Source organism: Scatophagus argus, chromosome 21, assembly GCF_020382885.2.
Source record: "Scatophagus argus isolate fScaArg1 chromosome 21, fScaArg1.pri, whole genome shotgun sequence".
NCBI classification, from domain to species: domain Eukaryota; kingdom Metazoa; phylum Chordata; class Actinopteri; family Scatophagidae; genus Scatophagus; species Scatophagus argus.
In genome coordinates, this window is record NC_058513.1 from 9,215,171 (window position 1) to 9,228,261 (window position 13,091).

The 13,091-nt window shown below is 41.8% G+C and overlaps 1 protein-coding gene across 1 annotated transcript in view; it reads right to left on the reverse strand.

The window, feature by feature from the left end:
- Positions 1-13,091, reverse strand: part of LOC124052802 (ankyrin repeat and fibronectin type-III domain-containing protein 1) — a 46,523-nt gene that overhangs the window by 28,137 nt on the left and 5,295 nt on the right. Inside the window, exon 2 of the mRNA XM_046377477.1 lies at positions 5,534-5,656. The gene's annotated coding sequence lies outside the window, so the exon portion shown is untranslated. The remainder of the gene's footprint in view (positions 1-5,533; positions 5,657-13,091) is intronic.

Sequence of the window (13,091 nt, forward strand, 5' to 3'; positions counted from 1 at the left end):
ATGGGTGAGGCAGAAGCGGGAAACATTGTCAGCAGACTGAGTTGGGAAAAATCCTAAGTAAGAGGGAGCTGTGTTGATAAACCTTTTTACTGGCTCTCTGCACTTCTGTTCCATTGTACACTGACGTGGGTGTGGAGGTCTGTGCTACCTGAGCTTCCTATCTCAATCTGTAAACCATTTTCCAAGACTAGTTTCAAACCACAAGCCTCTTGGGTCCCCAGCTGATTTTCTTTCTGCTTCTGACCCTGAATACAACCCTCACACGCTCACAGAAAGTCGGCACAGGGGTGCAGTTTCCCCAGCCTCGCTTGTCTTTTATCAGTTTATAAGCAACACATGGAGCCACGCTAAACCTCTGACCCCACTAGCTGTCTCTGCACACACAAACAGGAACAAACGCACACACAGACACACCACATTGAGTGGCTTTTTTCTCTCCCATCCCATTTTATTTCAAAAGTTCTCCTTCTCCTAACTCTCTTTCCAACTCTACAGTACAGTTTTCACTCACTCTCACTGTCTCTATCATCTTTTCAATCTGCTTTTTCATCTACTTCAGTCTCTATCAGTCTCACTCTCTCCTCCATCCCCCCATCGTCCTCTCCTTACCTACTTCAGCCTTCTCTGACACCCCCTTACTTCTTTCTTTCAGCCTATCTCTCTGCCTCCCTCTCACCGCCCTCCATCCCCACCTCCCTGTCTCTCTCTGTGTGCTGAGTTGAGGTTTGGAGTGGAAACCAGAGTATCAAGTCGGAGACACACAGGACAAGAGGGAGCCAGCCTCATAAATCTCTCTTACTGCAGCCCACAGCATCAGCACAGAGTCAAGAACACAGTGTCTGAGTGAGTGTAAATGTGAGTGCGTGTGCTTGTGTGTGGGTGCACGCATGTCTGAAGCTATGCATGTCGTTGCATGCATGTGTGCACGTAACTTACTTACCTATTTAATGTGTTTGAGTGTGAGTAGTTGTGAATGGACATGCATGTGAGTGTGTCTGTTTGTCTGTGCGTGTGTGTGTGTGTCTGTGTGTGTGAGAGAGAGGCAGAGAGAGAGAGAGAGAGAATAGTCCAGGGCCTGTCCAAAAGCAGAGAGGTAAGCAGAAATTCTGCTCCCTCATGTGGACTGGAATCTACAGTCTCGCATCTGGCCAACAACACAGTCTCAACAAATTAATACTAAAGGCAGAGAAGCGAGTAAAGTACAAACTTAGCAGGACACCTGAAACAGTGTGAATGAACTGAACTGTTTTGTCTTGGCAAAATTGTTTCTCATATCCTCAAGGGCTTTTGAATAAAAACCGAGCTTGTTTCTGTGAGCACAGCACACAAAAGGAGCAGAGAAATATAAGTGATTAAAAAACAAAAGCTTTAATAATCGCCTCTGCCCTGAAAATAAGACTGACTGCAAACAGTACTATTCATTTTAGTAAACAAGGTTTAGATGCTAGTGAGATTGATACTCTCATTTTCATTATCCTTGTGTTTGGGAATAGTTATTTGACTTAATAATAATTCCAACAATTGACTTTCTAACCCAATAGTACTTGTAATTTATATATTATCTTGAACTCAAATCATGTTCTTGACCACTATGGGTGTCAAAGCTTTTCAATGTTTAATACATTCTGAGAATATCATTTTAATGCAACCACAAAGCAGAAGTAAAATGTCAGACATCCCAGCACAAGTGGGCAACAGTCCCATTCTGTAGTGATTTTTAACAGTATGTTCTGATCAGAATTTCAAAAAGAGAAAAATTATAGGATCTATAACCTCCTTATTTGTCCGCTTCGTTTGAACTCACAGCGCTCAGCACACAGAAGAAAGGAGAAAAGTATAAAGAGAGGATGAAAAAGAAAGAGCGGGGGAATATTAAAACAAATTAGAACCAAATGAGGCGAGTGGCACACTGTCCAAAACCACTTTACACCCGGGCCCCTTGAGCATTGCCCTTCTTTTTCCACTAAGACTTTGGTAATTTTCTCTATGTTCTTTTTTTTTTTTTTTTTTTTAATTCCCTTTGTGCACAGTTCATAAGGATTAGCACTTGGTAACCCCCACTCCACCTTGCATAACCAAGTCAACACAATGCTAACTGTTACAATGTGTGCTTGCTCATATATGTGTGTGAGTATGAATATCAAGGAGAAAATCGTGACATGAGTTTTTATCACTCTGTGTGTGAGTTTGGGTGTGTGTCAGTATATCGACTACGGAGAGGGGAGGCTGGTTTCTCTCCTGACACCACAGTTAAGACGTCATCCTAAGAGTGCTGTCCGCTCCAAGTTATCCCTGAAGACAGCGTGGCACCAGGCAGAGCACAGGGGCCTTCTGGGGATGAAGATGGAGAGGGTTTAAACCCCTCAGTGAGTGCTGCATCACCAGTCAAACAGTTACTGGTGTGGTACCAACTGTGCCCTTTCAAATTTCAGCTTTTATTTTTGAAGTGAATATGGCTTGCGTGGCGAATGATACATTACATGTTGATGTTTAAGTACTCATGTATAGAGTTTCGCCTCCAGGCGTTCTGTGGGGGAACTGTTATGGGAAATAAAAACTGCTTGGCCGACACACATGGCTGCCTCTCCATTGTACTCAGGGGTTTTGGCGAAGGGCTAGCGCTGCCTCTCTGTCACCATAAGAGGATATGGAAATAAAGACTTATTTTCTGGCCTTACGCTGGAACAGAACCAGTGTCCCTTTACAGCCCCAGTACTGACTCTCAGACTCTACTGGATGTCTCCTGTGTCTACATCATGAAAAACGGCAGCAAATAGATGCGCCAATGGGAAACAGACCAATGTTATGTTGAGTGCATTAGTTTAGATATTGAAGTTATGTTCTCATAATGCAAAGAATTCCCTTTGAGACACACAGTATCAGCAGCAGACTAAGGTAAAATCAAATGGCTTTTAGAGAGCCAGAAGTCAAAATTGATTTTTATTCAAAATTCTCTCAACAGAAATTTCACACGGCCACTGTTTTTATCCAGTGACATCAGAGATGTACACTGTTATTATTAATACTAATGGTTTCCTGGAAAAAAAAAAAAAACTTTTCAATATTTTTTTATCAGTCATAACAGGCACCGTATACCCTTTTATTTCCCCTTGAACACTAACTGTGTCCCCCTCCTTGTGCTCTTTTCTCCACCCAAACCCCAGAGCCCATTTACCATGATTACCAATAACAATAACACTGCCATTATCTTTTATTATCGCATTTTCCCAAGGCCCTGCCAGCTCTTACAGACTTTGATAAAGCTACAAAACGGCTCTTGTTTCAAGCTCGTTTATGGGCTGCCTTGGCTCAGAATATCCCTAATAGTCACACTTTGTTTGGGTATGTGACTTGAATCGACATAAACAGCAATGGTCCACTAAATAGATAGTAAAGTGTTAAGTCACCTGAGACGGCTTTACTGCAGAGTGCCGCTGGTACGTTTCCAGCTTGGTATTTAATATAATCCTTGACAATTTACTCTAACAGTTTTGATATAAAGAGTGAAATGAAGTGAGGCAATACACAGAACATAATTAAACCCTAATATAAAATTGGTGGATAAACCTACATTTCCACATTTCGCTTTCACTGCAGGCGCACATAACCCGGTGCTTTCTTTAAGTGTTTCGCAGCCTCTGTATCAAGACACTTTTTGTTGTGTTCTCCAACAGTTTTCAGTCAGCAGGTACCTATTTAGATCTACCTGATCTGTACATCTTATCTCTCTGCATGTTACGTGTACAAAATGCACCATGGTCCTTCAACAAGTCACAAAATTGGGAATGACTAACATGTTTGCATTTAATGAAATAGTTGTCACTTTGGCCTTTTAAAAACACATACAGAACTATTATGTCTCACTGCAATTCAGAGCTGTGATTTTACCTACAGTGTATGAGTAAGCCAATACAAGTAAGGCAGAATTTACTTAGAAAAATAAAGCTCACTGATAATTAATTCTGAAAGATTCTCAGTAAGTCTCATAAAACAATAAGTCAGATCTTTTAGACAAAGTACAGGAAATGCTATAGATGTCAAACAATTCCAAAAATGCAACTGACTCATAGGACCTTTGCAATAGATGCTACTAGCACACGTGTTTTCCTTCTGGCCACTTTGATGACTGTGCATTCCAAAGGAGCTGTGCCGGTCTTGTCAGGAGCTGGACCAACCTTGTTTTACCTCCAAGCAGCATGACTCAGCCTTCAACCTTGAATCTCTCCTCCTGGGGTCCCTTGTTTATTATGTCACAAAAGGCGAGTCACACTCCTGAAACGGTGGCCCGCCCCAGAGAAAGTCAAAATCCAGCTGTAGCCCAGCACCCGTCATCCCTCTCGTAAATGAGCATGTCCAATCTACCCACTGTGTTTCATTACAACCAGACTACATCAATCAGGACCTGAACTTTAAAGGCCAGGTCCCCACTCTGAGCAACATGGGAGAAAAACACGGAGCTGTTAAAGTAAAGGACCTCACACTGCACATACACTCCAATGCTCATACACTTAACACCACATTTCTGCCGGCGGACCACACATCGCAACGTCAGTCTGAGACCACACAGTGGGTCTCGTAAGGCCGACAAAAGACCTCGTAAGACCTCACACTGGGCCATAGCACGATTCGATGAGACCTCAGAGGATGCCACACCTGTAATACCACAAACCACAAAGTAACTCTGCTGAAGAGCTACTGTAGTCCCCGCACAGCAATTAGAAACCTGGAAACAGTTTAGACCCGTGACCGTTTGGACATTTTTTACTTGACAAAATTAAGTGCAAAGGAAGTGTAAGATCCGCTTTAACCCGGGGCTATTTTCCCAATGGTGAAAGAAGTATAAAGGAAGAGCCAAGAATACATAGCAGGAAGCTCAGGGGGATGCCAGATGGACGTACGGCAGGATGGATGGGCAGATAAATGAGTGGAGGCCAGGCAACAAGAAGGGAGACTGGGAATGATTCCCATGGGTGGGGATGGGAAGGCAGCCTCGTGATGGAAAGCTTTCAAACTCCTTTCATCGTCTGCCTGAGGACTGGAGCTTTACAAGAGCAAGATGAGCCGGCGCCACTGGAGCTGCTTGGCGCTCTTCAACGAAACCCAGACGCAGAGACAGAGCAGGACCCTATCATCACTCCACCCACTCTCTGCCCCCGCCCCAAACACCAGCCCCCAATCCTCATCGACCTCAGCTTTGACTTTGTACACATGCATATTATAGCGAGACTCAGTTGCAGTCATCACAGTTTGGTTAGATGTTACTTTTTGGATTTCAGCTATGTGAAGTTAAAGATGCTCCTACTGAAAATCCTGCCTCTGATAACAGTTTATGAAGTCTTATTTAATCTCATAATATTCACAGTCTAAGACCCTAAAAGCACGGCAGATGGGTCTCAGGAAGGAGTATGGCAAATGCTTCCTGTAATATTTCCATCTTTTATGGGAAGAAGTAGTAAAGGCCAAGTAAACTCACAAAGTTCAATGTTTTACAGATCATGAAAGAAGCAGATTAAGAGATGGTCTTTATTCTTACCAGTCCACACTAAGAGATCGTCTCCTGTAGGATGGAGGTCTGTCCGAGGAAGTTTTCTCTGCTTTGGCCACACGCTCTTTGAGGGACAGACGATGGGTAAATTTGGAGATTCCTGAATCTGACCTTGGGGAAAGAACAAGAATAAATTGATCAGAATAAGACTCTGTTTACTGGTATACATGTGGATCTTGGCCCATTGCTTGCGCAATCTTCAAAAAAACTCAGAGCACTATGGAAATTCTCTAAGCCAAAAAGTTATCATGTTCAGCTGAGGTTACATATTGCTGGAGAATGCAAATGTTTTTCTCTTATTCCTGTGACTAAACTCAGTTTTGAAGAAATCACAATGCTCAGTGGAAATGTAGTCCATGAAGATGATAAACAGTGTAACAATGCTGCAGTTCCCATAGGAAACATTAGGTTTCAGGAAAGCCGCATACTTCCTGCCTAATTTTCCCCAAATCTTTTTCACAGAAAAAAAAAAAGAAAGAAAAAAAAAGTGAAGTCACACACATTTTAATCCCCTCTCCTTGACTGCCAACGTCCCAGTTCAACTTTTTGCTCAAAATTAAAAACAGGAAATGTAATATTTCTTTCTTCCATTCCGGCCCGAGACACACTTGATGAGTCTCGGCATTGCAATATTGCTGTGGTGACTGTGGGGACTAATCAAAATGCAATAATATTCTCTATCAAAGAGCCGGGCTCACAGAGGAACATTGCTGGAGCACAGGAGACGATGTGATGTAAAAATTCTCAAGACTTAATAAGCAAAGGTTTATATAAATGTAGCCACAGTGAATAAAAATCTGTGGAATAAAAATAAAATACATAATTGAAGGAATTTCCTCCTGGTCTTGCCATAAACACTTTTATTTAAATGACAGAAGATTATGATGCCCAAGCATTGTGTGGCACTCTTTACTCACCTAATCTCTTGCACGTGTTGTTTCCATTTCATTATAAAATGATAAAACACCCTAATAATGACTCATACATATTCACACACATACATGCATAGATCTCCTCTCAACCTGAGCCAAAAAGTGTTTTAGTCTCCATGGTGAGCTCTGTCAGAGACAAACTGCTGAGATGCTTGGATTGAGGGGAGCACACATTACTGGGGTGCACCCTGCCACTCAAAAAACAAAGCTTACATTTGCCGTCACTGCCCTTTCTGTGAGATGCCGCAGAAGTAACAGTTCACATAAGGCTTTGATAAAACAGGGATGATGAAATAGCACACAAGTCATGCTATTACTTTGTTTACTTAACAGTGACATGGATGAATGACAGTGTGGTAACGCGTCCAGTTACACCTAATTCGATTGCCAAACTGGCATAATGTCATAAGCTCATTCAGGTCTAACAGGGCCTCGAATGAGCAATTCAAACGTTCATGTCCAAGAACTGTTTCACTTCAGAGAGAAGACAAAAGGTCTGGAAGTGCCCTGTCAAGTCTAATGCTCCTCCCAGAGCCCGATCAGATTGGAGGGAATAAGTACAAGTATAAGAAAAATTGATCGCATCATGGACTTGTAAATGTTCCCATAGGTGTGAATAAAACATTAACAACATTCCTTCACTGCCAAAGTTTTATCTCATCTATCTCTCAAAACAGGCAGACTCACCATTCTTGACAGGCATCATAACTCAACATTTTCTATTTTCTGAGCTCCAAGAAATGAAGAGTGAATTATAATATTAGATAAATCTTTCACAGAATGACAATGCATGACATCGAAGCATCTAGAACATAGACTACAAATAAGCCTACACTTATACTTTACAATAATTTCTTCTGATTAAAATAAAATGTTGAAAGTACTCTCTCACGCTCTACAACAGATCCCTCTTAAAAGCAGCTGTTTCATTATAAAGACGCTGCCATAAGCTGAGATGAAAATACACGAGTCCTCATTCAAAATGACCTCATGCTATGGCTTATCTAGTAGAACAACCCCCAGCCCTACTGCCTTCGTTCCCACTCCTACACCCTCAACTACTGTTTCCTGACCCTAAGCCAACTTCTCCAAAGAGTTGGTTGACCTCGAAGACAAAGAGGCATATTTTCCTGTATGAATCACACAAATGGGGTGTGGGATTTTAGTCAGATGGCAAAGCAACCCCTAATTGATGGTATTAAGTTAGGCTGGGGTTCTACTTCTTCAAGGGCTTTTAATTAAATTAGCAGCACTGTCCAGTGCATGCCAGCTACTACCACACATTGAAGCTAAAGGCCATTTACATAAACCATAGATTTCACTACTCTGAGAAATTCTGATTCATAAACAGACAGCAGCAGTAATTGCTTGGAACCAACAATAGCTGTTAATAATGACCTTGATTTACACAGATATGTTTTGTCTTTGAAAAATAGTTACATTAAGAATTCCCTATAAAACTTCAAACAAACTTTTGGATCAAACGCATGACACGACACGACCATAGGATAATGACTTCAATGCCATGAAAACACACAGGATCATGACTTCAAAGACATGGGGGCCAGTGGACATAGAAGAGGACTCAGGGAATCCCTTTGAGGGGTTTAGAGGCAAAATGGACATGCGAAGCAGGTGGGTCTCTGTGGAGGGAATCTGCTGGCAACTGGCTGCCTCTTGGCTCCCTGAAAGCCTCAACCCTGGCTCCACCCCATGCAGCTGTCCCTGATAACATCACCACAGCAGGCACACTCTGATGATGCAATCTCCTCGGAGGCCCACTCAGGACATCTTGGTTGGTTATCCTCTCATCAGAATTATATTTGCTCTTTCATTTCCCAGGTGTTGATTACCGTTTAAGAATTCTGTCATTTTACGTATCGTTTTTCTTTATGGGACTGAGGCTACCGGAGAATGCATCCAAGTCAACTCAATAAAAAAACCTGATCCGTACAGCCATGTGACAGACAGCCGATGAAGCTTCTAACCTGTATCACCACCAGGAAGGTGCATACATAAGTCTGTCCTTAGACGCCTGCCAGACTCTCCTGTCCTCTCAGAAGAAAAATCCTCTGACTCACAGAGGAAAGGTAAGCACATTTGCGTGCCTTGGTCCCATGTCACACCTCAGCTGCTTTGTCCTGCTCTCAATGAACACAGACAAAAGTCAGGAAATCATTTTAGGTCACATGCAGAAGGGATGCAGATCACATCTGGACTCTTGACAGATCTGCATCTGGACTCTTTCAGTTTGGGTCCTTGATTGACCTATAAGTGCTTAACGGTATTGCTCTAGAGATGGCAATGTCAGCCTCTGAGACATCCAAGTCACCATTTCATGCATTGCCATGAAATTTAGTGGTTATGAGATTATGAAACCTACCAACTCTGGTGACTTTTCCTCTATTCCCACCAAGAGGTTTAAGCTTTGGGTTTTTTATATAGACTGCCATGGTATTCCAGACAGATACCCACGATGCCCAGAGGATGAGTCCTGATGATTTTGGCGATATTTATTCAGAGAAACGACTTAACATCTGATGGATTGACTTAAAGTTTTGTCCAGACATTCATGGTTCCCAGATGTTGACTTTTCCTGTATAGCCCCACCATGAGGTTGACATTTGTGGTTTTGAGTGAAATGCTGCAAAGACTATTGAGCGGATTGCCATAAAATTTGGTACAGACACTCTTGTTCCCCTCAGGATGTGAAGTGAAATTTGTTTATGACCAAATACTTACAAAACATAAAACATTCCCGCCTCTGCTGTTCTCTAAGTTTAGTGCCATTAGCAAATGGTAGCATGCTGACACAAGATGTAAGATTGTAAACATTACCTGATACATTTAACATTGTGAATATGTTAGCATGACACAATAGCATTTAGCTCATGACACTGTTATAGCAAAATACAGAGAGGGCTATTTTTCATTTAACAAAACTGGATAGTATATTTTTTACGTTGGTTAATTAGACATAAAATCCAATCTCCACGTTTTTGTGATTTATATGTTGTTCAATCTATCATAAAAATCACCTGTCCCCGCTTCGATAGTCCCAGTGACTACAGGACATGATAACTGTTCCTAATATAGCCATACAATGTGAAAGTCACTTCTGCCTCACTGCAATGTGACTTAGATTATGATCTTGCCAGCATTAGCAACTTTCCCCAATCCGGCAGCACAGGAGTGTTTTTGTCAGCACTGACTGTTTGGTGATAGGGAGAAAATGTTGACCTTCGCTCACATCCACATTCGTCAAGCCGCTTTTTTGCAGACAACTCACCTAATTTCACTTTCCCTCTCTGTTCTGTTGCCATGGCAGCAATTAACTGTTCAGCGGTATTCATGTGCAGAACAAATTCTGCTAAAGAACCGATTGTTCTTGCTCACAGTGCACAAAGCTATCGACTGTGCACTTTGACCCCGCTCATGGCCTCACTAACCCACTGCTATTTGAGAGCGGAGTTAAGACTGTGTGGAATTCTGGCAAAACCAGCTCAGCTCAAAGATGTTTAACAGTGAGCTTCAAGGGGAAGATTATTTACACTGCGGACGATATTCATCATTTTTGTTTGTGTTATTAGTCCCATCCGCCAAGGTGTTAATTATTAGATTCACTGGTTATTTCTAAGTAATTTCTTTGTAAAATGAGTGACATAAATATTATTTTAGTCATATTACAAGTTTTTGTTTATACAACAGTCATACGATAATTTGAATTTAAGACTATCAATTTTCTTCTGATGAATAAACAGCAATTATGGTTTAATACTGTTCTGTGTTCCTGCCCACCACGATAATACCATACATCATATTTACACATTTGATTAATGGCAAATAATACAACAAGCGTGCTTTGCAAAGCCTCTCAGATCACACAGAGGGTTTTCTGTGAGACGTGTTTATAAATGGATCTCACTGAAACCAGCAGAATGCTATGCATTACACAATCTACGTGGTCCGTCTGAGGTTGGGCTGCCCTTAACCACAGATCTCATTTCAGATTAATAAGGCACAGACACTATAGTAAATCATAAGCAGGACAGACAAATACCTGACCCTGTTTCAGCAATTATGGGCAATGGCTGCCTACCTAAAACAACTATTTTGGAAAGGAAGGAAAACAAAGCGCTAGGATTTCTTTCATCTGTCTCCTGCAATGGCTTCTTTACCCCTGCCAATGGAACTCTAATACGCCAAAAAGAATGTGGGCACCCACCCATATAACAGATACATGCAAATGAAATGGATGCAAGCACACATGCTTGCTAGCGTGTGGACGCATGCATACACAAACCCTGTTTAATTCAAGAACATACCCCTCAATGCGTTTCATTAGGCAAACAAAAAGGCTTTCAGTGGTCCAATCATAAAAGAACGCAGCCAAGCTATGAACATTGCTAATTAAAATCTGCTCAAAGAAAGCCTTGTTTTCCACTCACCATCTCCATCCAAACCCATGTCTGTGTGTACGTCTCTCTACATGGTGGAGCCCACTTTTATTTCACTTGGACTGCAGTCTCACCAATAAAACATACTGATATTTCTTCAAGCTAACAAGATTTTCCTTCAGTTGTGATACCATTACATTATCTGAATTGCACAGAGTGTAATGTTTAATCATTGGTAGCAGTGGGGGTCAAATGAGCAGCTATATCACAGTGGCCTGTTGCATAATACCTGATTAAGTCTGATGAATTTGGCTTGTGTTCATTGCTATGTAGTTGTCTGAAATAATTCAGCAAAATTATGACCACTAGAAACAAGTCATCACAGAGCAAATCTGTTGATGAGAAGGATGATTCTTTTGGCACACACATGGGTCCACAGGAGAGCGGAGGCATTTAACAGCTAGCTCACTGCCTTCAAAGAAATTCTAACAATAACTGCCTCACTTTCAAGTGCTAATGATCTAATCAGAATGCTATGTGCCAAAGGAAGGAACTCTGTTATTACCCTAAGCATATCGTCTCATATGCTGCCCATCCACCCACCACAGTAAACAGAGATATTTCCATCCATTCCTTCAGTCCCTTGATTTGTATGTTTCTGAGTCACACTCATCTTTTCATCTTCTTTTTTTGTCTCTTTTTGCTTTCTTTGCTCTCTCTCTCTCTCTTGCTCCTGTTTTTCCACATGGGCACATAAAGAACAGAATTTGTCAGGGAGACAAAAATGAGGGAGGAATTAAGTGCCTTTTTTCACTTTGGTTGGCTCCCTGTGGTGTTGGGTTTGACACCGTTCCCTCTGTGTCCCCCTCTACGTTTGATGTGTGGCATAAGGCTGACTCAACACAGTCAGATATACCAATGATGGATCTGCAGTCAAATTAATCGTGAATTGAGCTGACAAGCCAGCAGACTATTAGAGACTGTAGCTGGAGTACCACACCACTAAGAGGGAAGGGGCAAAGCAAGCCATGCCACAGACAGTTTTCTCTTTCCACTCGCTTTAGGTTAAGTGGGATAATAACGTGAATGCAATTTTCAGGAAACTGATCTTTGGTAATTTAATAGCAAACACATTAAGGACATGTGGTAACACCCAACTGAACATACAGCAGCAGACCTGCATGACCACACTGCACACCTACAGTATGAGTATCACGCAGCATGTCACTCACTTCCCGAATCCAAGGTGGGGCACAATCCAGGAGAGAAATACTGTAACATACCTTAGAACCTTAGATACTCATCACTGCTGTCGAAAATTTGGACAACCCTGACAACAGTACAATAACACGATAAGACACTGTAACCTATGGATGATTCTGCACAAAATGCCATAATTCCCCTCATAAAACTTCATATGGTCTCCTCTAAGACAAAGAACAGCTGACAAAACCTGGATCTTAACCACATGTATAGCTAAACTCAGTCTTGCAACCCCGCTGCCTTCCTGTAACGGTCCATGGCTCACTGGCTGACTTGCTAAATGGTGTACAAAGAGTGAATATGACAGTGTGTATGTATTCCAGTTTGAGTACATCTCTTTGCAATTTGCAGTAAATATGGTGTCATTTAAGTGAATGAGTCTGCATGGCTTGTGTGCCAGCCTTTAGTTCTAAACTGAGTTTTTAGGAGGGCTGGCCTGCAGGGGGTGGACACCCCTCTGGTATTATGTTTATGGCCTTCAAATAGTTTGAAACATAGACACACACATGCACAGGGCACCCCACTTTCCCCCATCAACCCACAATTGAGTACGGCGTCGAGATTCCAATCAGGGTTGAGCCAGCAGACTGAAGGGATTATTTATGCTGGAAAGGAGAAAGGAACCTCGAGGAGAGAGGCAGACGAACGCATGCTTCTTGTATTTCCATACTTGTGAGAACCAAAGGTCTATCTTAAGGATACAAAGTTGAGCAAAACGCTTCAAGGACCAACATATTCTCACTTAAAATTCTTATGGCTAATACAAAGAAAAAATTTATAGTTAAATCTTATCTTAATGGTTTAAGATACTAGGATTAGGTTCAGGGTTGGGAAAGAGTTAAGGTTAAGCATTTAGCAGAGAAAGTTTGTGTGGGGCATAAAAATAGGGAAACACACGTATATATCCGAAAACACTCAAACAAATACTTCTTTCAGATCTGATGATGGGATGTG